Source organism: Coregonus lavaretus, assembly GCF_964263955.1.
Source record: "Coregonus lavaretus genome assembly, chromosome: 15".
In the NCBI taxonomy this organism is placed as follows: Eukaryota; Metazoa; Chordata; class Actinopteri; order Salmoniformes; family Salmonidae; genus Coregonus; species Coregonus lavaretus.
Window position 1 is genome coordinate 21,837,449 of NC_140002.1, and position 26,863 is coordinate 21,864,311.

General features: G+C 46.0%; 1 protein-coding gene across 1 annotated transcript in view; it reads left to right on the forward strand.

The window, feature by feature from the left end:
* The first annotated feature begins 1,473 nt into the window (after positions 1-1,473).
* alkbh4 (alkB homolog 4, lysine demthylase) overlaps positions 1,474-26,863 on the forward strand; it is a 36,234-nt gene continuing 10,844 nt past the window's right edge. The window contains exon 1 of the mRNA XM_084178533.1: positions 1,474-1,540. The gene's annotated coding sequence lies outside the window, so the exon portion shown is untranslated. The remainder of the gene's footprint in view (positions 1,541-26,863) is intronic.

The window sequence follows — 26,863 nt, forward strand, 5'->3', positions numbered from 1 at the left end:
AAACAACTTTGCTCATATTTGGCTATGTAAATAACTGTAGTTCAAATGATGTATAAATAAATCATTTAAGTACTATTATGTGGTTGAATTTGAATGTGATTTACAGGCCTTCTGTGGATCTTAGGGGTCTGCACTGAAGGAGACTGTCAAGAAAGCATTACATTTCAAATGTGGTTAGATGGGGAGGGATATCTGCACGTGCTTTTATTGTGATAACTGCTGTTTGTACATGGAGCATAACTAATATTTATGTGCAACTGCTTTCATGTCGGATTTGATTTACAGGCCTTGGTCTTCTGTGCACCTTGCCAGTTGGCCACATCACAAAATCAGGGGTGTTCACCCTCACTGGAGTCAACTGTCAACACAACACTCAATTTAAAAGGTGATAAGATAACAAAAACAGAGTAAACCAAAGAATACTTAATATTTACCAGATAAGGAAGGCGCCTTGGAGCTCTTTTGATACTCTCATCATTATGATCCATTTTGCTTTCTGAGGGATACATTTCCATCAATTGATTGGCACAAAACAGAAAACAGATCTTGACAAATACACACACACACACACACACACACACACACACCGTGAGACCACAGGGGCTGGTGAAGGGAGGAGGGCTCATAATAATGTCTGGATGGTGTGAATGGAGTGGTATCAAACACATGGAAACCATATGTTTGAAGTGTTTAATACCATTCCATGTATTCTGTTCCAGCCATTACTATGAGCCTGTCCTCACACACACAAACACACACACACACACACAAAGAATGTAAAAGCCTACCAGGCTACATTCTAAAACTCCAACTCACCTTGCGCAGTGTGCAAACATCTATCCAACATCCAACTTTTTCCAATAGTCTCTGCACAGCGTCAGGTAGGGCAGGCTATGCACCATAAGCTTACCTGAAACAACCTGAGTAAAGAAAGCATATGTACTGATTTTTTATCAAAGCAGTTAATCTAGTAAACTGATGCTTGCAAGTTACATCATACAATGTCACAGTTTGGCCGCGCGCATAATACGTCACAACTACCAAGAAAGGCTCACGGAACCCGACTTGTAGCTGGTACAAACACCTAGGCTATATGAATAACAACTAAATAATGGTGTGCACTGTGCATAGGCCTACTGAGTAATGGTTGTATCGTAGGTTGGTGGCCGTTGGAGGTTGTGACAGTGAACACTAGATATGTTGATATGTAGATAGCCCACGGGACATGCATATCAAATAAACCACTCCTTGCCAATCCAATTGGACTCGTTTGATCATCACATTTCAGTGCAGTTCCTAATTTACCAATCTTAACCCCGAGTGAGCACTATATTCTATAAACCGATATAAACACATTTGATAATGGTTCTTTCATTTCTACGATTTCACTCAAGACACACAGATCTTATATAAAGACCTTTATTTTGAAATCCATTCATAATAAACACTACCGGAAGTTGGTCCCACCAGCTCGATGCAGGTAGAGTTGGGAGAGATGCCGTTGAAGTTAAGAAGACAACAGCTAGCCATGACATATTAGGTAAATCTACAAGGACATAAGGATACACATCTTACAAAAAAAGTTGCTCCAAGAGTGCTGGGAACATGAACAAAATCTGAATACAAGGTTTGGGTGAATAGGCAATTGCATGGCGAGAGAGATGGGGTTGTTTGGGAGGGAGTTTAGACCCTCTGTGGTTCTTCCTGCTATCCAACCTTGGTTTCTCCCTCAACCAGTGATAGATCTAGGGTTGCTTGAGAGGGTAAGAGATGTTGAGGAAGGAGTAGAGTCAGTTGTAAGTGAAAATTTAAGAACACAATACTACGCTTTCTTGAATATATTCACAGATGGATCGAAGGACCCTAAAACAGGGAGGACAGGAGCAGCTTTTAGTGTTCCTGAGTTTAAGGTGGCAGTGACGAAAAGAGCAACGGATCATTTATCTGTTTACACAATGGAGTTGTTGGCCATACTATTGGTTGCAGAGTGGGTGGAGGAGGCCAGACAGGGTAGTCATCTGTTCTGACTCCTGTGCAGCACTGACGAGCTTAAGTGAATGTGTGTCTCAGAGCAGACAGGATGTATTGTATGAGGTTTTGCAGTGTTTGTATAGGGTGAAACAGATGGGGGTATTTGTGATGTTCCTCTGGGTACCAGCTCATGTAGGAGTAGAGGGGAATGAGGAAGTGGATATTATTGCCAAGCAGGCTCTTAAATGTCCTAATGTTGACACACTACCAGTCAAAAGTTTGGACACACCTACTCATTCAAGGGTTTTTCTTTATTTTTTACTATTTTTTACATTGTAGAATAATAGTGAAGACATCAAAACTATGAAATAACACATGGAATCATGTAGTAAACAAAAAAGTGTTAAACAAATCAAAATATATTTTATATTTGAGATTCTTCAAATAGCCACCCTTTGCCTTGATGACAGCTTTGCACACTCTTGGCATTCTCTTAACCAGCTTCACCTGGAATGCTTTTCCAACAGTCTTGAAGGAGTTCCACATATGCTGAGCGCTTGTTGGCTGCTTTTCCTTCAGTCTGCGGTCCAATTCATCCCAAACCATCTCAATTGAGTTGAGGTCGGGGGATTGGAGAGGCCAGGCCATCTGATGCAGCTCTCCTTCTTGGTAAAATAACCCTTACACAGCCTGGAGGTGTGTTGGGTCATTGGCCTGTTGAAAAACAAATGATAGTCCCACTAAGCCCAAACCAGATGGGATGGCGTATCGCTGCAGAATGCTGTGGTAGCCATGCTGGTTAAGTGTGCCTTGAAATCTAAATAAATCACAGACAGTGTCACCAGCAAAGCACCCCCACACCATAACACCTTCTCCTTCATGCTTTACGGTGGGAAATACACATGCAGAGATTATCCGTTCACCCACACCGTGTCTCACAAAGACACGGCGGTTGGAACCAAAAATCTCCAATTTGGTATCCAGACCAAAGGACACATTTCCACCGGTCTAATGTCCATTGCTTGTGTTTCTTGGCCCAAGTAGGTATCTTCTTCTTATTGGTGTCCTTTAGTAGTGGTTTCTTTGCAGCAATTCGATCATGAAGGCCTGCTTCATGATCATGATCCCCTCTGAACAGTTGATGTGTATGTTACTTGAACTCTGTGAAGCATTTATTTGGGCTGCAATTTCTGAGGCTGGTAACTCTAATGAACTTATCCTCTGCAGCAGAGGTAACTCTGGATCTTCCATTCCTGTGGAAGTCCTCATGAGAGCCAGTTTCATCATTGCGCTTGATGGTTTTTGCAACTGCGCTTGAAGAAATGTTCAAAGTTCTTGAAATGTTCCATATTGACTGACCTTCATGTCTTAAAGTAATGATGGACTGTCGTTTCTCTTTGCTTATTTGAGCTTCTCTTGCAGTAATATGGACTTGGTCTTTTACTAAATAGGGCTATCTTCTGTATACCCCCCCTACCTTGTCACAACACAACTGATTGGCTCAAACGCATTAAGAAGGAAAGAAATTCCACAAAATAACTTTTAGGAAGGCACACCTGTTAATTGAAATGCATTCCAGGTGACTACCTCATGAAACTAGTTGAGAGAATGCCAAGAATGTGCAAAGCTGTCATCAAGGCAAAGGGTGGCTATTTGAAGAATCTCAAATATATTTTGTTTTGTTTAACACTTTTTTTGGTTACTACATAATTCCATATGTGTTATTTCATAGTTTTGATATCTTCATTATTATTCTACAATGTAGAAAATAGTAAAAAATTAAGAGAAACCCTTGAATGAGTAGGTGTGTCTAAACTTTTGACTGGTACTGTATAATTATCAATCAGTAAAGCAGAAGCCAAGAGATTAATAAGAACAATGGTTAAAAATAAGTGGCAAGAGTTGTGGAATAGGGAGAGGAAGGGAAGACACCTGTATAAGATCCAGGAAAAGGTGGGGGGCAGGGAGGTCCCCAGGCCGAGAGAGAAGAGAGGAAAGTGTAGTCACAAGGCTGAGACTACGACACATAAGACTAAATAGTACATTGAAATTGGTGGGGAAACATCCGACTGGGTGGTGTGATCATTGTCAGGAGGCGATGGAGACAGTGGAACATGTTCTATTTCAGTGCCAGAAATATGTGAGAGAAAGGGAGTGATTGTTATTAGATTTGATGAGTAATGGGGATGAAGAGCCAGGATTAAGTGAACTGCTGGGGAAATCTTCAGGGGATGTAGTATTTAATTATGTATTTCATTTCCTTAGGGAGACGAGATTATTGGGTAGGATTTAGACTTTCACTGTCTCTGGTCCACACTTCAGTCCAGTTGGTGGCGGTAATGCACCTTAAAGTTGGTTGCCAACTGCCATATAAAATCCACAGAAGAAGAAGAAGGTCCCACCAGCTGTTTAGTCCCTCATTCAAGTACTGTGCGGTGTGTGTTCGCTGTTACTTAGTTTCTGCACTCTTGTCTGTAGATAGCTAGTTATCAAATATGAACGCGCCACCTGCATTTGAGTCATTTCTGTTGTTTGAAGGAGAAAATAAGTATGTTTATAAATATAGTTAGCTACTGTAACTTATTACGAGATTGCTTGCTGACGTTTCCCTCAGAACGTTTAGCTAGCTGGCATTAGCTATTGTTGTTACTGAAATCAAATAAAATAACATTTTATTTGCCACATGCGCCGAATACAACAGGTGTAGACCTTACAGTGAAATGCTTACTTTCAAGCCCTTAACCAACAATGCAGTTTTAAGAAAATAAAAAATTAAGTGTTAAGTAACAAATAAAAATAGCAAATAATTAAAGAGCAGCAGTAAAATAAAATAATAGTAGGGAGGCTATATACAGGGGTTACCGGTACAGAGTCAATGTGCGGGGGCACCTTTGTCTTGATCACGTTGAGGGAGAGGTTGTTATCCTGGCACCACACGGCCAGGTCTCTGACCTCCTCCCTATAGGCTGTCTCATCGTTGTCGGTTATCAGGCCTACCACTGTTCTGTCATCGGCAAACTTAATGATGGTGTTGGAGTCGTGCCTGGCCATGCAGTCATGGGTGAACAGGGAGTACAGGAGGGGACTGAGCACGCACCCCTGAGGGGCCCCCGTGTTGAGGATCAGCGTGGCAGATGTGTTGTTACCTACCCTTACCACCTGGGGGCGGCCTGTCAGGAAGTCCAGGATCCAGTTGCAGAGGGAGGTGTTTAGTCCCAGGGTCCTTAGCTTAGTGATGAGCTTTGAGGGCACTATGGTGTTGAACGCTGAGCTATAGTCAATGAATAGCATTCTCACGTAGGTGTTCCTCTTGTCCAGGTGGGAAAGGGCAGTGTGGAGTGCAATAGAGATTGCATCATCTGTGGATCTGTTGGGGCGGTATGTAAATTGAAGTGGGTCTAGGGTTTCTGGGATAATGGTGTTGATGTGAGCCATGACCAGCCTTTCAAAGCACTTCATGGCTACAGACGTGAGTGCTACGGGTCGGTAGTCATTTAGGCAGGTTATCTTAGTGTTCTTTGTCACAGGGTCTATGGTGGTCTGCTTGAAACATGTTGGTATTACAGACTCAGTCAGGGACATGTTGAAAATGTCAGTGAAGACACTTGCCAGTTGGTCAGCGCATGCTTGGAGTACACGTCCTGGTAATTCGTCTGGCCCTGAGGCCTTGTGAATGTTGACCTGCTTAAAACTCTTACTCACATCGGCTACGGAGAGCGTGATCACATAGTCATCCGGAACAGCTGATGCTCTCATACATGCTTCAGTGTTGCTTGCCTCGAAGCGAGCATAGAAGTGATTTAGCTCGTCTGGTAGGCTTGTGTCACTGGGCAGCTCGTGGCTGTGCTTCCCTTAGTAGTCTGTAATAGTTTTCAAGCCCTGCCACATCCGACGAGCGTCGGAGCTGTGTAGTACGATTCAATCTTAATCCTGTATTGACTCTTTGCCTGTTTGATGATTCATCAGAGGGCATAGCGGGATTTCTTATAAGCGTCCAGGTTAGAGTCCTGCTCCTTGAAAGCGGCAGCTCTACCCTTTAGCTCAGTGCGGATGTTGCCTGTAATCCATGGCTTCTGGTTGGGGTATGTACGTACGGTCACTGTGGGGATGACATCATCGATGCACTTATTGATGAAGCCAGTGACTGATGTGGTGTACTCCTCAATGCTATCGGAAGAATCCCGGAACATATTCCAGTCTGTGCTAGCAAAACAGTCCTGTTGCTTAGCATCTGCGTCATCTGACCACTTCCTTATTAACCGAGTCACTGGTGCGTCCTGCTTTAGTTTTTGCTTATAAGCAGGAATCAGGAGGATAGAATTATGGTCAGATTTGCAAAATGGAGGGCGTGTGTGGAGTAAAGGTGGTCTAGAGTTTTTTTTCCCCTCTGGTTGCACATTTAACATGCTGCTAGAAATTAAGTAGAACAGATTTAAGTTTCCCTGCATTAAAGTCTCCGGCCACTAGGATCGCTGCCTCTGGATGAGCGTTTTCCTGTTTACTTATGACCTTATACAGCTCATTGAGTGCAATCTTAGTGCCAGCATCGGTTTGTGGTGGTAAATAGACAGCTACGAAAAATATAGATGATAAACTCTCTTGGTAAATAGTGCGGTCTACAGCTTATCATGAGATACTCTACCTCAGGCGAGCAAAACCTTGACACTTCCTTAGAGTTAGATTTTATGCACCAGCTGTTGTTTACAAATATACACAGACCGCCACCCCTTGTCTTACCGGAGTCAGCCGTTCTATCCTGCCGATGTAGCGTATATCCCGCCAGCTGCATAGCATGCTGTCAGGCTATGTTTGTGCTTTGCCAGTTATTCATAGCTTCACAGTAGCTAGAGACTCAAGACTAGTTAGTTTACTACTACTATAGCTAAATTCAGCATAAACTATCTAGCTAAGTAGCTGAGAATTCTCAACTCCACGATTATATAGCCGATTAAACCCAACTCCACTATTTACGATGAAGTTGATTAGCTTCTAGTGGGCGTACTGGAGCTCCGACGTTTTTATAATAAAAACGACTGATTTCAGCACACAAAGAATAGTCCACAACTACACACGACACTGTTATGTGTAATTGCGCACTATTCTTTGGGTGCTGAAAACAGTAGTTTTTATGAAAATGGCAGCTTGTGGTCAGGGAGAAATCCAAACCTGTCTTTAATGAATGGCAGTAGAGGCATAGGTAATGCATTTCTTGCTTTTAGGAAAATAAAAGTAAGGTGTGATATATTAGAAGTTGTGTAATACAGTGGGGAGAACAAGTATTTGATACACTGCCGATTTTGCAGGTTTTCCTACTTACAAAGCATGTAGAGGTCTGTAATTTTTATCATAGGTACACTTCAACTGTGAGAGACGGAATCTAAAACAAAAATCCAGAAAAACACATTGTATGATCTTTAAGTAATTAATTTGCATTTTATTGCATGACATAAGTATTTGATACATCAGAAAAGCAGAACTTAATATTTGGTACAGAAACCTTTGTTTGCAATTACAGAGATCATACGTTTCCTGTAGGTCTTGACCAGGTTTGCACACACTGCAGCAGGGATTTTGGCCCACTCCTCCATACAGACCTTCTCCAGATCCTTCAGGTTTCGGGGCTGTCGCTGGGCAATACAGACTTTCAGCTCCCTACAAAGATTTTCTATTGGGTTCAGGTCTGGAGACTGGCTAGGCCACTCCAGGACCTTGAGATGCTTCTTACGGAGCCACTCCTTAGTTGCCCTGGCTGTGTGTTTCGGGTTGTTGTCATGCTGGAAGACCAGCCACGACCCATCTTCAATGCTCTTACTGAGGGAAGGAGGTTGTTGGCCAAGATCTCGCGATACATGGCCCCATCCATCCTCCCCTCAATACGGTGCAGTCGTCCTGTCCCCTTTGCAGAAAAGCATCCCCAAAGAATGATGTTTCCACCTCCATGCTTCACAGTTGGGATGGTGTTCTTGGGGTTGTACTCATCCTTCTTCTTCCTCCAAACACGGCGAGTGGAGATTAGACCAAAAAGCTCTATTTTTGTCTCATCAGACCACATGACCTTCTCCCATTCCTCCTCTGGATCATCCAGATGGTCATTGGCAAACTTCAGACGGGCCTGGACATGCGCTGGCTTGAGCAGGGGGACCTTGCGTGCGCTGCAGGATTTTAATCCATGACGGCGTAGTGTATTACTAATGTTTTTCTTTGAGACTGTGGTCCCAGCTCTCTTCAGGTCATTGACCAGGTCCTGCCGTGTAGTTCTGGGCTGATCCCTCACCTTCCTCATGATCATTGATGCCCCACAAGGTGAGATCTTGCATGGAGCCCCAGACCGAGGGTGATTGACCGTCATCTTGAACTTCTTCCATTTTCTAATAATTGCGCCAACAGTTGTTGCCTTCTCACCAAGCTGCTTGCCTATTGTCCTGTAGCCCATCCAAGCCTTGTGCAGGTCTACAATTTTATCCCTGATGTCCTTACACAGCTCTCTGGTCTTGGCCATTGTGGAGAGATTGGAGTCTGTTTGATTGAGTGTGTGGATAGGTGTCTTTTATACAGGTAACGAGTTCAAACAGGTGCAGTTAATACAGGTAATGAGTGGTGAACAGGAGGGCTTCTTAAAGAAAAACTAACAGGTCTGTGAGAGCTGGAATTCTTACTGATTGGTAGGTGATCAAATACTTATGTCATGCAATAAAATGCAAATTAATTACTTAAAAATCATACAATGTGATTTTCTGGATTTTTGTTTTAGATTCCGTCTCTCACAGTTGAAGTGTACCTATGATAAAAAATGACAGACCTCTACATGCTTTGTAAGTAGGAAAACCAGAAAAATCGGCAGTGTATCAAATACTTGTTCTCAACCTAAAATATTGTCATACAATTCATTATAAATAGAGTTCATACAGGTTTTATAAAACAATAATATACTGTATAAATAGCCTCTAAAATAGTAGCTAGCTAGCACATCGTAACATGCTCATGTGATGGTCTATTAGCCATTACAGGCAAGGAACATACAGAGAAGGAACTGCCAGATTCTCATAATAGGCCGGAAGTAAAGCCGCACTGGGAGCCAAATTTGAAATGGAATACATGGAGCAGGTTGCAAAGAAATTGCATTAAAACACGATTTAAATGTATTTTCGGAAGGGCTGTGGTCACCATTCATGTAATACATTAAATATATACACTACATTACCAAAAGTATGTGGACACCTGCTCGTCGATCATTTCATTCCAAAATCATGGGCATTAATATGGAGTTGGTCCCCCCCTTTGCTGCTATAAAAGCCTCCACTCTTCTGGGAAGGCTTTTTCCACTTGATGTTGGAACATTGCTGCGTGGACTTGCTACCATTCAGCCACAAGAGAATTAGTGAGGTTGGGCACTGATGTTGAGCGATTAGGCCTGGCTCGCAGTTGGCGTTCCAATTCATCCCAAAGGTGTTAGATGGGGTTGAGGTCAGGGCTCTGTGCAGGCCAGTCAAGTTCTTCCACACTGATCTCGACAAACCATTTCTGTATGGACCTCGCTTTGTGCACGGGGGCATTGTCATGCTGAAACAGGAAAGGGCCTTCCCCAAACTGTTGCCACAAAGTTGGAAGCACAGAATCGTCTAGAATGTCATTGTATGCTGTAGCGTTAAGATTTCCCTTCAGTGGAACTAAGGGGCCTAGCCCGAACCATGAAAAACAGCCCCAGACCATTATTCCTCCTTCACCGAACTTTACAGTTGGCACTATGTAGTCGGGCAGGTAGCGTTTTCCTGGCATCCGCCAAACCCAGATTCGTCTGTTGGACTGCCAGATGGTTAAGCGTGATTTATCACTCCAGAGAACGCGTTTCCACTGCTCCAGAGTCCAATGGCGGCAAGCTTTACACCACTCCAGCCGACGCTTGGGCATTGCACATGGTGATCTTAGGCTTGTGTGCGGCTGCTCAGCCATCAAAACCCATTTCATGAAGCTCCCGACAAACAGTTATTGTGCTGATGTTGCTTCCAGAGGCAGTTTGGAACTCGGTAGTGAGTGTTGCAACCGAGGACAGACGATGTGTACGCACTTCAGCATTCGGCGGTCCAGTTCTGTGAGCTTGTGTGGCCTACCACTTCGGGGCTGAGGCGTTGTTGCTCCTAGATGTTTCCACTTTACAATAACGGCACTTACAGTTGACCGGGGAAGCTCTAGCAGGACAGAAATTTGACGAATTTACTTGTTGGAAAGGTGGCATCCTGTGACGGTGCCACGTTGAAAGTCACTGAGCCCATTCTATTGCCAATGTTTGTCTATGGAGATTGCATGGCTGTGTGCTAGATTGTATACACCTGACAGCAACGAGTGTGGCTGAAATAGCCGAATCCACTAATTTGAAGGGGCGTCCACATACTTTTGTATAAATAGTGTACATCAGACGGTATTGAGGAGCTATTTCATAGTTTTTTTCACAGGTATATTTTCCCATTTCAATCTTATAGCAACCTTATGCTTGGCGTGACTGTTATGAGAAGAGCAGACCATCCATTATGCCTTTAAGTATTTTGATATGAAACCTGGAATAAACATTTAAGCGGACCAGTGCTTCTATAGTGAAGCAAATCTCACATCTGTGCAGTTTGTGAGTGATTTTGTTAGGCTACATTGTATCATTGTTTCTTCTTCAGAGCGCACTGGTGAGCAACAACATAATTTCACTACAGAGACATCGCAAGTCTCTGTATGTTCCTAGGTTACTGTCAGGTGTCAATGTGCAGCGGTAGGATGGAGTCAGCTGCAGGACACAGAACTGAGTAACAGACAAACTTTACTCGAAAATAAACAATTCTAATTTCCACGCAGGGAAATACACCAGCTCACAGCAGTCATAAGCACAAAACAAAGAACAATCACGCACAAAACCATGAGGGAACCAGAGGGTTAAATAGGGAAATAATCATAACGTGATGGGAACCAGGTATGTACAATCAAGACAAAACAAATGGAAAACAGAAATTTAGATCGGTGGCAGCTAGAAGGCCGGTGACGACGACCACCGATAGCCGCCCGCACAAGGAGAGGCACCAACTTCGGCGGAAGTCGTGACAGTACCCCCCGCCCCCTTGACGCGCGGCTCCAGCTGCGCGCCGACCCCGGCCTCAGGGACGACCCGGAGGACGAGATGCAGGACGATCCGGGTGGAGACGGTAAAACCCCTGCAGTAAGGAAGGGTCCAGGATGTCCACCACCGGCACCCAGCATCTCTCCTCCGGACCGTACCCCTCCCACTCCACGAGGTACTGAAGGCCCCTCGCCCGACGCCTTGAGACCATGATGGCTCGCACAGTATACGCCGGGGCCCCCTCGATGTCCAGCGGGGGCAGAGGAACCTCCCGTACCTCTGACTGCTGGAGCGGACCAGCCACCACCGGCCTGAGGAGAGACAAATGGAACGAGGGGTTAATACGGTAATCAGGGGGAGCTGTAACCTATAACATACCTCGTTCAGTCTCCTCAGGACTTGAAATGGCCCCACAAACCGCGGACCCAGCTTCCGGCAGGGCAGGCGAAGGGGCAGGTTTCAGGTCGAGAGCCAGACCCGGTCCTCACTGCGGTGGCGGTCGGCGCTCGCCTTCTGTCGCCTGATGGCCTGTTGCAGGCGCACATGGGCAGCGTCCCATGTCTCCTCCGAGCGCCGAAACCATTCCTCCACCGCAGGCGCCTCGATCTGGCTCTGATGCCACGGTGCCAGGACCGGCTGTGTCACGATCGTCGTAAAGGAGAGTAGACCAAGGCGCAGCGTGTGAAACGAACATGACTTTATTTAATTAAAGTACTAAATACAAACAAAACACGACTCGTGAAGTCCACGGTTACACTGACCGAATAAGGAACAAAAACCCACAACACCCAAGGGAAAACATACAGTTTAAATATGGCTCCCAATCAGAGACAACCAGCAAACAGCTGACACTCGTTGCCTCTGATTGGGAGTCACATCGTCAAACATAGAATAAAACAAACTAGAATACCCAACATAGAAAATGAACACATAGAAATGAACACACCCTGGCTCAACATATAGAGTCCCAGAGCCAGGGTGTGACAGTACCCCCCCCTAAAGGCGCGGACTGCGACCGCGCCTCAACAAAACCCCAAAACAGGGGAGGGCTGGGTGGGCATTCCTCCTCGGAGGCGGCTCCGGCCCCGGCCTTGACCACCACCCCTCCATAATTCCCCCGTAGCGCCCCTGGTCCGGTCTGACCCCGCTGGCAGGATCTGGACTGGACATTGACGGAGCGGATTGCTTACGCTCCGTTGTGGAGCAGCTGACCAGTCTCACCAGGCTGACGACTCGCACCCCGGGCTTGGTGCGAGTAGCAGGAACGGGCTGACCCAGGCTGACGACTCGCACCCCTGGCTTGGTGCGAGTGGCAGGAACGGGCTGGACCAGGCTGACGACTCGCACCCCTGGCTTGGTGCGAGTGGCAGGAACGGGCTGGACCAGGCTGACGACGCACACCGTAGGCTTGGTGCGTGGAGCCGGGACAGGCCGGACAGGGCTGGCGACGCACCCCCTAGGCTTGGTGCGTGGAGCAGGGACAGGCCGGGCTGGGCTGGCGACGCACACCGTAGGCTTGGTGCGTGGAGCAGGGACAGGCCGGACAGGGCTGGCGACGCACACCGTAGGCTTGGTGCGTGGAGCAGGGACAGGCCGGGCTGGGCTGGCGACGCACACCGTAGGCTTGGTGCGTGGAGCAGGGACAGGCCGGACAGGGCTGGCGACGCACACCGTAGGCTTGGTGCGTGGAGCAGGGACAGGCCGGACAGGGCTGGCGACGCACACCGTTGGCTTGGTGCGTGGAGCAGGAACAGGCCGGGCTGGGCTGGCGACGCACACCGTAGGTTTGGTGCGTGGAGCAGGGACAGGCCGGGCTGGGCTGGCGACGCACACCGTAGGTTTGGAGCGTGGAGCAGGGACAGGCCGGGCTGGGCTGTCGACGCACACCGTAGGCTTGGTGCGTGGAGCAGGGACAGGCCGGACAGGACTGTCGACGCACACCGTAGGTTTGATGCGTGGAGCAGGGACAGGCCGGGCTGGGCTGGCGACGCACACCGTAGGTTTGGTGCGTGGAGCAGGGACAGGCCGGACCGTACTGGGAACACACACCACTGGCTTTAAACGGGGATCAGGAACGGGCCGGACCGGACTGGCAATACACCTCAGTCCCTCTCGCCGTGCCTCTACGACTTCCTTCCCTCCTCTCGCCAATGGCTCCCGTAACCCGGTGGCCTTCTCTCCTCTTCTCCTATTTCGCCCTGTGGCAGCCTCCTGCTGCCCAGTCGCCCATGCCGTGTGCCCCCCCCTAAAAAATTCTTGGGGGTGCCTCTCGTCCGTCCGACGATGGCACTGCTGACGCCGCTGCTCCTCTCTCGCCAGGGCCTTGATCCTACCCCAAGGTCCCTTGCCCCCGAGCATGTCCTCCCAGGACCACACTTTGCCCACCTGGGCCATCGCCAGCCTCTCCATCTCCTTTCCTGGCGCTTCCTCCCATGACCAGGCTGCCTGCTCCTGGACACGCTGCTTGGTCCTTGTACGGTGGGTTTTTCTGTCACGATCGTCGTAAAGGAGAGTAGACCAAGGCGCAGCGTGTGAAACGAACATGACTTTATTTAATTAAAGTACTAAATGCAAACAAAACACGACTCGTGAAGTCCACGGTTACACTGACCGAATAAGGAACAAAAACCCACAACACCCAAGGGAAAACATACAGTTTAAATATGGCTCCCAATCAGAGACAACCAGCAAACAGCTGACACTCGTTGCCTCTGATTGGGAGTCACATCGTCAAACATAGAATAAAACAAACTAGAATACCCAACATAGAAAATGAACACATAGAAATGAACACACCCTGGCTCAACATATAGAGTCCCAGAGCCAGGGTGTGACAGGCTGATAACCTAATACACACTGAAACGGAGACAGGTTAGTGGAGGAGTGGCGGAGGGAGTTTTGGGCCATCTCAGCCCAGGGGATGAAAGCCGCCCACTCCCCCGGCCGGTCCTGGCAATAGGACCGCAGAAATCTACCCACATCCTGGTTAACTCTCTCCACCTGCCCATTACTCTCGGGGTGAAAATCTGAGGTCAGGCTGACTGAGACCCCCAGACGTTCCATGAACGCCCTCCAGACCCTCGATGTGAACTGGGGACCCCGATCAGACACTATATCCTCAGGCACCCCGTAGTGCCGGAAGACGTGTGTAAACAGAGCCTCCGCAGTCTGTAGGGCCGTAGGGAGACCTGGCAAAGGAAGGAGACGGCAGGACTTAGAAAACCGATCCACAACGACCAGGATCATGGTGTTACCTTGTGACGGAGGAAGATCCGTCACGAAGTCCACCGATAGGTGTGACCACGGCCGTTGTGGAACGGGTAGGGGTTGTAATTTCCCTCTGGGCAGGTGTCTAGGTGCCTTGCACTGGGCGCACACCGAGCAGGAGGAAACATAAACCCTCACGTCCTTAGCTAAAGTGGGCCACCAGTACTTCCCACTAAGACAGCGCACTGTCCGACCGATGCCAGGATGACCAGAGGAGGGTGACATGTGGGCCCAACAGATCAATCGATCGCGGACATCAGACGGAACGTACAGACGCCCAACTGGACACTGGGTGGGAGTGGGCTCCGTACGTAACGCCCGCTTGATGTCTGTGTCAACCTCCCATACCACCGGTGCCACCAGGCAAGAAGCCGGTAGTATGGGAGTGGGATCCGTGGACCGCTCCTCTGTGTCATACATCCGGGACAGAGCATCTGCCTTAGCGTTCTGGGAACCTGGTCTGTAGGATAGGGTGAAAACAAAACGGGTGAAAATCATGGCCCACCTTGCCTGGCGAGAGTTCAGTCTCCTCACCGCCCGGATGTACTCCAGATTGCGGTGGTCAGTCCAAATGAGGAAAGGGTGTTTAGCCCCCTCAAGCCAATGTCTCCACGTCTTCAGAGCCTTGACAACAGCTAACAGCTCCCGGTCCCCCACATCATAGTTTCGCTCTGCCGGGCTGAGCTTCTTCGAAAAGAAAACACAGGGGCGGAGCTTTGGTGGCATACCCAATCGCTGAGACAGCACAGCTCCTATCCCAGCCTCGGACACGTCCACCTCTACTATGAATGCCAAGGAAGGATCAGGATGAGCCAGCACGGGAGCCGAGGTAAACAGAGCCTTCAGGTGACCAAAAGCCCTGTCCGCCCCAGCTGACCATTGCAGTCGCACCGGTCCCCCCTTCAGCAAGGAGGTAATGGGAGCCGCTACCTGACCAAAGCCCCGGATAAACCTCCGGTAGTAGTTGGCAAACCCTAAGAACCGCTGCACCTCCTTTACCGTGGTTGGAGTCGGCCAATTACGCCCGGCTGAAATGCAGTCATTTTCCATCTCCACCCCTGATGCGGACAGACGGTACCCTAGGAAGCAGACGGACTGTTGGAAGAACAGACATTTCTCAGCCTTGACGTACAGGTCATGCTCCAACAGTCGACCAAGTACCTTGTGCACCAGGGACACATGCTCGGCGCGTGTAGCGGAGTATATTAGAATGTCATCTATATACACCACTACACCCTGCCCGTGCAGGTCCCTGAAAATCTTGTCTACAAAGGATTGGAAGACTGATGGAGCATTCATCAACCCGTACGGCATGATGAGGTACTCATAGTGCCCAAGGTGGTACTAAATGCTGTCTTCCACTCATCCCCCTCCCGGATACGCACCAGGTTGTACGCGCTCCTGAGATCCAATTTGGTGAAGAAGTGCGCCCCGTGCAATGACTCGGTCACACTGGCTATGAGAGGCAGCGGGTAACTGTACTTCACCGTGATCTGATTTATACCTCGATAGTCAATGCATGGGCGTAAACCTCCATCCTTCTTCACAAAAAAGAAACTTGAGGAGGCAGGTGAAGTGGAAGGCCGAATGTATCCCTGTCCCAGAGATTCTGAGACATATGTTTCCATAGCCGCCCTCTCCTCCTGTGACAGAGGATACATGTGACTCCTGGGAAGTGCTGCGTCTACCTGGAGATTTATCGCACAATCCCCCTGTCGATGGGGTGGTAATTGAGTCGCCTTCTTTTTACAGAAGGCGAGAGCCAAATCGGCATATTCGGGGGGGATGTGCATGGTGGAGACCTGGTTTGGACTCTCCACCGAAGTTGCACCTATGGAAACACCTACACACCTCCCTGAGCACTGATGTGACCATCCCTTCAGAGCCCTCTGTTGCCACAAAATAGTGGGGTCATGATAGGCCAACCAGGGAAGCCCCAACACCACAGGAAACGCAGGAGAATCGATCAGGAAGAGACTAATACTCTCCTCATGACCCTCCTGCGTTATCATACATAGTGGAGCTGTTACCTTCCTAATCAGGCCCGACCCTAAAGGACGACTATCTAAGGCATGTACAGGAAAGGGCACATCAACAGGAACAATAGGGACCCGTAATCTAAGTGCAAATGAACGGTCCATAAAGTTCCCAGCTGCGCCTGAATCTACTAGCGCCTTATGCTGGGAATGCGGGGAAAACTCAGGAAACTCTACAGAGACACATGTGCGCAACAGGGAGCTCTGGGTGAGTCGGGTGCTTACTCACCTGTGATGATCCACCAGTGCCCTGCCTGCTGCCTCGACTCCCTGGGGAACCTCCCCAGCACCGACCAGCAGTGTGCCCTCTGCGGCCACAGGTGGTGCAGGAAACGGTCCCCCCTCCGGTCACCCTTAGAGCAGCACCTCCGAGCTCCATAGGTGTAGACTCAGAGGTGCTGGGGGATGGAACGGACGGACCCCAATCCGAGCGTCCGCGGGTGGCCAACAGGTTATCCAGCCGGATGGATAAATCCTCCAGCTGGTCGAGGGTAAGGGTGGTGTCCCTGCATGCCAGCTCCCGACGAACGTCCTCCCGTAGACTACACCGGTAAGCCAGGGTCCTGAAGTCCAGTGCGAAGTCCTGTGCTCTCCTCTTCCCCTGTCTGAGATGGAACGAGCGTTACCTCGCCGCTCTTCCCTCAGGCGGATGATCGAAGACCGCCCGGAAGCGGCGGGTGAAATCCTCGTAGTGAACCAACGTTGCGTCTATCCCCCCCATTCGGCGTTGGCCCACTCCAGCGCTTTCCCCGACAAACAGGAGATGAGGGCGGACACTCTCTCGTATCCCGAGGGAGCCGGGTTTGGTGTGGCACAGATAATTTTCAACCAACCTTAACTTGCTGATATTATCGTCTTTCTCGATTCGGCCAAACGTGTATCTTCTAAAACAGGGATGGGCAACTGGCGGCCCGCGGGCTGCCCCTCTTTTGTAGGCCCGTGGACCAATTAAAAAAATAAAGAATACTTGATTTGATTTGTTTTGTTACTCAGTCAGGGTCTCAACTTACTGTTGAGAGTTAGAATAATAGAATACACAAGGTGCAATTTCGAAATTTCGTTGTGCATCAGCAGTCACTCAATTAGCCCATGTCAGCAAAACATTTTTAGATTGCTAAGTTAGTCTAGCGGCCAGCTATCTAAACTCGTAGTAAGCATGGTCAAAGGGTAAGTTATCATATTAAAAACTGCAAACATTTGCCTCCATCCCATGGGAAAATGTAGAATTGCAGGAAATTGACTGTAAAATGGCACATTTTTCTCTCCGCCCCATGGCAAAATGAGTAGAATTGCAGGAAATGTCTTATACAATTGCGACATCTTCTCTCCGCCACATGGCAGAATGTGTAGAATTGTAGCAAACTTGCTTTAAGACTGCAACATTTTCTCTACTCCCCATGGCCAAATGTGCAGAATTGCAGGGAAATAAGTATCTTCGCTGTTACAAGGGGGGCCGCTAAAATGTTTTGCTCGCAAGGTGGGGGGATGGATGTGGGTACGCAGACCCTCAAGCCACTGCAGCCCCTCATGAGTTCCAATTGTTGTTGTTGTTGCCCCCACCCCCATCAAAGTTGCCTATCCCTGTTCTAAAATGTCCATGTCCAGTTGCAGGTGGTAGGTTTGAATTTAGAAAATGCTACGTTATTAAAATATATATTTTTGCTCCATGAAGTAATCCAACAATGTGTACGCTGCCATCTTGGCTATTTCAAATCTTCTCTCATTGATCGAGACAGGTGAGTGTTTTCATAACTTGCTGCACTTTGGGGTGGACGCACCTGTCTCAATCAATGAGAGATTTGAAATAGACAAGATGGCGGTGTACACTGTTGGATTACTTCATGGAGCAAAATCTATGATGTAATTTAAAGCTGCAATATGTGTTTTTGGGCGACCCGACCAAATTCACATAGAAATGTTAGTTATAGATCTGTCATTCTCATTGAAAGCAAGTCCTCTGTAGCTCAGCTGGTAGAGCACGGCGCTTGTAACGCCAAGGTAGTGGGTTCGATCCCCGGGACCACCCATACACAAAAAAAAATATGTATGCACGCATGACTGTAAGTCGCTTTGGATAAAAGCGTCTGCTAAATGGCATATTATTATTATTATTATTATTATTATTATTATTATAAGAAGTGGTAGATCTGTTCTATGTGCGCTATTTCTATGCTTCCCGTTAAGTTTATTTTCTGCTTACTTTCGGTTTTGTACACCAGCTGAAAATACAATATTTTTAGAATGGAAAATACATTTCTCAGCGGTTTAGATAGTACAATGATTCTCTTCACTATACTTGCTTGTTTTGTCACAAAAACTAAAATTAGGAGAACTATTAGAATTTTAGCAACGAGGAAATGGCAGATCGATTTCTGCATTAAGCACCTTTTTAATAATGGAGCATTTTCTAAATTCAAATGAACCCCCTTCAACTAGACATGGACGGTTAGAAGACATTGGTTGTCTTCCAAGTCGGAATTGAGAAAGTATTGCCAGGTTGAGGTTGGTAGAAAATTCTCTGTACTATACCAAACAGTACCTAACCTGTAACGGCTAATGGAACACCACATTGTAACCGGCTAATCTGCTCACTACTAAAATGTGTAAGCAGACAATAAATGTCTCAATGTTTGTTTTCTTTGAAAGCTGTGAGTGTTATATGATACAATATCAGTAGGCCTACTTGTTGCATTTACAACTTGTCTAAGTCCTATCAACTGATTTCAGCCAGTGTATGGCTGTGAATTGACTGCATTGTTTGTATGGAATGTTGGCATATTGGCAGTATATTATACTTTTTTTTGGAATCATTCCTCTTAAACTGGCTGGCTAGCTAACAAACATACTGTGCAGATACTCTTCAAATTAATTGTTTTACACTATCTTATCACAGCACTGGCTTACCAACTCCCTTACCAAAATGGCTGACCTTTTATACAGACATAAGAAGGTTAATGTCCTTTCTAGTATTCTAATTCCTAATTCAAATGAAATCAAATTGTATTCGTCACATACTTCATAAACAACAGGTATAGACTAACAGTGAAATGCTTACTTATGGGTCCTTTTTAAACAATGCATAGTAAAAAAATAAAAATAGTGAGATAGTGACACGAGGAATAAATACACAGTGAATAACGAATAACAATGACGAGTAAAAATAACATGGCTATCTATATACAGGGTGAACCAGTACCGAGTCAATGTGCAGGGGTACAAGGTAATTGAGGTAGCTATGTACAGTGAGGGGAAAAAAGTATTTGATCCCCTGCTGATTTTGTACGTTTGCCCACTGACAAAGACATGATCGGTCTATAATTTTAATGGTAGGTTTATTTTAACAGTGAGAGAAAAAAAATCCAGAAAAATGCATGTAAAAAATGTTAGAAATTTATTTGCATTTTAATGAGGGAAATAAGTATTTCACCCCTCTGCAAAACATGACTTAGTACTTGGTGGCAAAACCCTTGTTGGCAGTCACAGAGGTCAGACTTTTCTTGTAGTTGGCCACCAGGTTTGCACACATCTCAGGAGGGATTTTGTCCCACTCCTCTTTGCAGATCTTCTCCAAGTCATTAAGGTTTCGAGCCTGACGTTTGGCAACTCGAACCTTAAGCTCCCTCCACAGATGTTCTATGGGATTAAGGTCTGGAGACTGGCTAGGCCACTCCAGGACCTTAATGTGCTTCTTCTTGAGCCACTCCTTTGTTGCCTTGGCTGTGTGTTTTGGGTCATTGTCATGCTGGAATACCTATCCAGGGAAGGAGGTTCTCACCCAAGATTTGACGGTACATGGCCCCGTCCATCGTCCCTTTTGATGCGGTGAAGTTGTCCTGTCCCCTTAGCAGAAAAACACCCCCAAAGCATAATGTTTCCACCTCCATGTTTGACGGTGGGGATGGTGTTCTTGGGGTCATAGGCAGCATTCCTCCTCCTCCAAACACGGCGAGTTGAGTTGATGGCAAAGAGCTCCATTTTGGTCTCATCTGACCACAACACTTTCACCCAGTTCTCCTCTGAATCATTCAGATGTTCATTGGCAAACTTCAGACGGGCCTGTATATGTGCTTTCTTGAGCAGGGGGACCTTGCGGGCGCTGCAGGATTTCAGTCCTTCATGGCGTAGTGTGTTACCAATTGTTTCCTTGGTGACTATGGTCCCAGCTGCCTTGAGATCATTGACAATATCCTCCCGTGTAGTTCTGGGCTGATTCCTCACCGTTCTCATGATCATTGCAACTCCACGAGGTGAGATCTTGCATGGAGCCCCAGGCCGAGGGAGATTGACAGTTATTTTGTGTTTCTTCCATTTGCGAATAATCGCACCAACTGTTGTCACCTTCTCACCAAGCTGCTTGGCGATGGTCTTGTAGCCCATTCCAGCCTTGTGTAGGTCTACAATCTTGTCCCTGACATCCTTGGAGAGCTCTTTAGTCTTTGCCATGGTGGAGAGTTTGGAATCTGATTGATTGATTGCTTCTGTGGACAGGTGTCTTTTATACAGGTAACAAGCTGAGATTAGGAGCACTACCTTTAAGAGTGTGCTCCTAATCTCAGCTCGTTACCTGTATAAAAGACACCTGGGAGCCAGAAATCTTTCTGATTGAGAGGGGGTCAAATACTTATTTCCCTAATTAAAATGCAAATCAATTTATAACATTTTTGACATGCGTTTTTCTGGATTTTTTTGTTGTTATTCTGTCTCTCACTGTTCAAATAAATCTACCATTAAAATTATAGACTGATCATTTCTTTGTCAGTGGGCAAACGTACAAAATCAGCAGGGGATCAAATACTTTTTTCCATCACTGTACATTAGGGCTGTCCCAACAACAACAAAATCTTGATAGACCGAGAGTCGTCTGTTCTTTCGACCAATCGATTGGTCGAAATGTTCAAACGTGCCTTTTTCTATATATAGACACATCCTATGTGTTTTAATCAAATCCACTATATGCAGTGAGCTTGTCTGATGCTTTAAGCGCACTGATTGAATAAATAATTAAGACACACAATTGACTAGAGGGAGTCCGACCGCAATTGATTTGATTGTGCCGGGCCGGGCTCAGACTTGCTGTGCTGTTTTATTATTTATGTGTGACTAGCAACCGTTGTCTCTCTCCTCCCTGCTGCAGCGACCACCACATAACATCAACAATGTTTATGGCGCTGTCCGTGTTGCTTAAGCTGCAACATAATTACAGCCATTTCTGACTGAGAAGTTACGTTACAGAAATACCTCATTTGTTTAGTAAAAACATTCCCTATTCCCTCAACCCTTGCTCTCTTTACGTGACACATGTATGCATCGCATGCACGTGACCAATAGGGCCTGACGTATAGCATATCATAATCATATAAATAAATTGGTTATAACAAACTCCAAACACCATAACACGTGACAGCAAAATGGATGCAGAGGACGTGACAAACTCGAAACGGGGAAATGTTTACTGGTTGCTCAGGAGGTAAAGGGGAAGTCAGATGTGTGGAATAAATTTGACTAGTTGTAGAAAATACTGGAGATCAAGAAAAATAAGGTAAGGAGCAAGCGCTTCGTGCATATTATGTGTACCAAACAGCTGCTGTTAGATTACAATATAATTTCTCTGACCGTTTGCAGCAATGTAAACAACACTATAAATTATAAGCGTACCAGAGAGTCTAACGTTTTTGTAATTCTTTTTTTGTAAAGCCTTTATTACAGCAAAGACTAAAACCAGTCGCATTCATTTGTGAATGCAATTTCCAAAATAAAATGGTTTATTTATTGCTTATGCTAATTATTCAAGGGTCGCTTTATTTTATTTTAAAACGCTTGATTGCATTTCAAATCATGAATGACTCGTATGCTGTGTGATGACATGAATGATTGATTGATACAGTACTGTAGCTTATATAAGTATTGAAATATAGGCCTAAGTAAGTTATGGTATTAAGACTAAACAGGATGCACTCTTAGGCCGACAGCTCGATGGTGGTTAAAGAAGGCTGCTATACTAAGCCTACTAATGATAATGACATTACTTATTATTATAATGATGATCATAACAATAATAGTAATAATTATTAAACAGTAAGGACATCAAGAATCAGTAGGCTATTAAACAAACACTCAAACAGGCAACAGAAGCAGGATCTGTCTTATTTCTGTAGATGTATATGGATGATTTATAAAACCAGGCACATTTAACAGTTAGGATATTGATTATAGAGTTAATTAAGTTGGTTTCCTCTCCTCACTTTTCTTAGACAATTAAGACAAAGGCTGTTTTATTGTCTACTAACTCCCCTGCTGCCTCCACCACATTGTTCTCAACACCAATGTGCTGGTTAAGGTTGCTATTATGCACATAGCAACATGGTATAGGAAAAGGCACCAATTCAACAGCGCACTGATGTGTTTCAGAACCGCTTACAGAGACCGCTATCCAATGCGGGAGAAAACGCATCTGTTATAAAATATTCGTTTTATTAGTTTTGCACCGTTGTTCTTACGTAATATAACCATATACAATTTCAGTAGCACGTCTTCGAGTGATGGACTGTGCCATCCCCATGGCCTCCACAATGGATTAGTCCACTCAGACAGACACAAATCATTTTACTGCAAGAAATGCTTAATTCTGCAGGAGTGTTATGATGTATTTTCATAGTGTTGTGGGAACAAGGTTAAATCTATTAGATTGGTGACTCTTGGTGCCGCAGAGTCTGAATGCCAAGGATTCCAGTATGTCGAGGGAGATTACTGGGGTTTATCTTAGAATGATTGATAGATGTAATATACTGACTTGGGGTACAAGTTAATAACATAAAAGAAGGGAGTGCCAACTGATGGTTACCAGATGTTGTTGAAGAAACGTGTAACATTAAGTATATAAACTGAGATATTTCCTTTGTCCAGAGTTCGGATGACAAGAGGCAAAGCACGTGCCGTTTGTTATACGAACCCGGGCAAAGCACGTGCCGTTTGTTATACGAACCTGGTACCGTGTCTATTAAATACTTTGTATTAACTCTCCATATAATTGTTTAAGTACACTGCTCAAAAAAATAAAGGGAACACTTAAACGACACAATGTAACTCCAAGTCAATCACACTTCTGTGAAATCAAACTGTCCATTTAGGAAGCAACACTGACTGACAATACATTTCACATGCTGTTGGGCAAATGGAATAGACAACAGGTGGAAATTATAGGCAATTAGCAAGACAATAAAGGACTGGTTTTGTAGGTGGTGACCACAGACCACTTCTCAGTTCCTATGCTTCCTGGCTGATGTTTTGGTCACTTTTGAATGCTGGCGGTGCTTTCACTCTAGTGGTAGCATGAGACGGAGTCTACAACCCACACAAGTGGCTCAGGTAGTGCAGCTCTTCCAGGATCGCACATCAATGCGAGCTGTGGCAAGAAGGTTTGCTGTGTCTGTCAGCGTAGTGTCCAGAGCATGGAGGCGCTACCAGGAGATAGGCCAGTACATCAGGAGACGTGGAGGAGGCCGTAGGAGGGCAACAACCCAGCAGCAGGACTGCTACCTCCGCCTTTGTGCAAGGAGGAGCAGGAGGAGCACTGCCAGAGCCCTGCAAAATGATGTGTCTGCTCAAACGGTCAGTAACAGACTCCATGAGGGTGGTATGATGGCCCGACGTCCACAGGTGGGGGTTGTGCTTACAGCCCAACACCGTGCAGGACGTTTGGCATTTGCCAGAGAACACCAAGATTGGCAAATTCGCCACTGGCGCCCTGTGCTCTTCACAGATGAAAGCAGGTTCACACTGAGCACATGTGACAGACGTGACAGAGTCTGGAGACGCCGTGGAGAACGTTCTGCTGCCTGCAACATCCTCCAGCATGACCGGTTTGGCGGTGGGTCAGTCATGGTGTGGGGTGGCATTTCTTTGGGGGTCCGCACAGCCCTCCATATGCTCGCCAGAGGTAGCCTGACTGCCATTAGGTACCGAGATGAGATCCTCAGACCCCTTGTGAGACCATATGCTGGTGCGGTTGGCCCTGGGTTCCTCCTAATGCAAGACAATGCTAGACCTCATGTGGCTGGAGTGTGTCAGCAGTTCCTGCAAGAGGAAGGCATTGATGCTATGGACTGGCCCGCCCGTTCCCCAGACCTGAATCCAATTGAGCACATCTGGGACATCATGTCTCGCTCCATCCACCAACGCCATATTGCACCACAGACTGTCCAGGAGTTGGCGGATGCTTTAGTCCAGGTCTGGGAGGAGATCCCTCAGGAGACCATCCGCCACCTCATCAGGAGCATGCCCAGGCGTTGTAGGGAGGTCATACAGGCACGTGGAGGCCACACACACTACTGAGCCTCATTTTGACTTGTTTTAAGGACATTACATCAAAGTTGGATCAGCCTGTAGTGTGGTTTTCCACTTTAATTTTGAGGGTGACTCCAAATCCAGACCTCCATGGGTTGATAAATTTGATTTCCATTGATAATTTTTGTGTGATTTTGTTGTCAGCACATTCAACTATGTAAAGAAAAAAGTATTTAATAAGATTATTTCATTCATTCAGATCTAGGATGTGTTATTTTAGTGTTCCCTTTATTTTTTTGAGCAGTGTACAGTGAGGAAAAAAAGTATTTGATCCCCTGCTGGTTTTGTACGTTTGCCCACTGACAAAGACATGATCAGTCTATAATTTTAATGGTAGGTTTATTTCAACAGTGAGAGACAGAATAACAACAAAATAATGTCCTCTGGATGTCCTTTGGGTGGTTAACCATTCTTGATACACATGGGAAACTGTTGAGCGTGAAAAACCCAGCAGCGTTGCAGTTCTTGACACACTCAAACCGATGAGCCTGGCACCTACTACCATACCCTGTTCAAAGGCACTTAAATATTTTGTCTTGCCCATTCACCCTCTGAATGGCACACATGCACAATCCATGTCTCAATTGTCTCAAGGCTTAACAATCCTTATTTAACCTGTCTCCTCCCCTTCATCAACACTGATTGAAGTAGATTTAACAAGTGATATCAATAAGGGATCATAGCTTTCACCTGGATTCAGTGTACATTCATGCTACACACACATCACAACTGCTGCTACCAGACTCTTATTATGATTCCTAAATACTGCACAATTTAAACACTTGCCCCCCAATCCTCCCTTCACGAAAACGTGTAAATATTGGACTATAAATTGTGCCTTCCTGTATTATACTTATGCTAAAATGTTTACTCTATTCTACTGAGCCATTTACTTTATGTTCCTACTTTTATATTTTCTTATTTCTTATTGTTGTTGCATTGTCAAGAAGGAACCTGCAAGTAAGCATTTCGTTGGATGTATACCATGTGTATCCCGTACAAATGACTAATACCACTTGAATCTTGAGATACTCAGCTCTGCACCTCTTTCTAAACCAGCTGGGAGTGTCAGATATTCCATTGTTTTTGCTAAAACATACATTGACAAATACACTGTTCATTTTCACTGTTCAGTGCTACTACACTCTCAGATTTTTTTTTACTAAATGCTAGAATCCTTAGTTGCTACATCCATTTTCAAATTTTAAATTAAGTATATATACAGTGGGGGAAAAAAGTATTTAGTCAGCCACCAATTGTGCAAGTTCTCCCACTTAAAAAGATGAGAGAGGCCTGTAATTTTCATCATAGATACACGTCAACTATGACAGACAAAATGAGAAAATAAAATCCTGAAAATCACATTGTAGGATTTTTAATGAATTTTTTTGCAAATTATGGTGGAAAATAAGTATTTGGTCACCTACAAACAAGCAAGATCTCTGGCTCTCACAGACCTGTAACTTCTTCTTTAAGAGGCTCCTCTGACCTCCACTCGTTACCTGTATTAATGGCACCTGTTTGAACTTGTTATCAGTATAAAAGACACCTGTCCACAACCTCAAACAGTCACACTCCAAACTCCACTATGGCCAAGACCAAAGAGCTGTCAAAGGACACCAGAAACAAAATTGTAGACCTGCACCAGGCTGGGAAGACTGAATCTGCAATAGGTAAGCAGCTTGGTTTGAAGAAATCAACTGTGGGAGCAATTATTAGGAAATGGAAGACATACAAGACCATACAGACATACAGATCTCCCTCGATCTGGTGCTCCACGCAAGATCTCACCCCGTGGAGTCAAAATGATCACAAGAATGGTGAGCAAAAATCCCAGAATCACACGGGGGGATCTAGTGAATGACCTGCAGAGAGCTGGGACCAAAGTAACAAAGCCTACCATCAGTAACACACTACGCCGCCGGGGACTCAAATTCTGCAGTGCCAGACGTGTCCCCCTGCTTAAGCCAGTACATGTCCAGGCCCGTCTGAAGTTGGCTAGAGTGCATTTGGATGATCCAGAAGAGGATTGGGAGAATGTCATATGGTCAGATGAAACCAAAATAGAACTTTTTGGTAAAAACTCAACTCGTCGTGTTTGGAGGACAAAGAATGCTGAGTTGCGTCCAAAGAACACCATACCTACTGT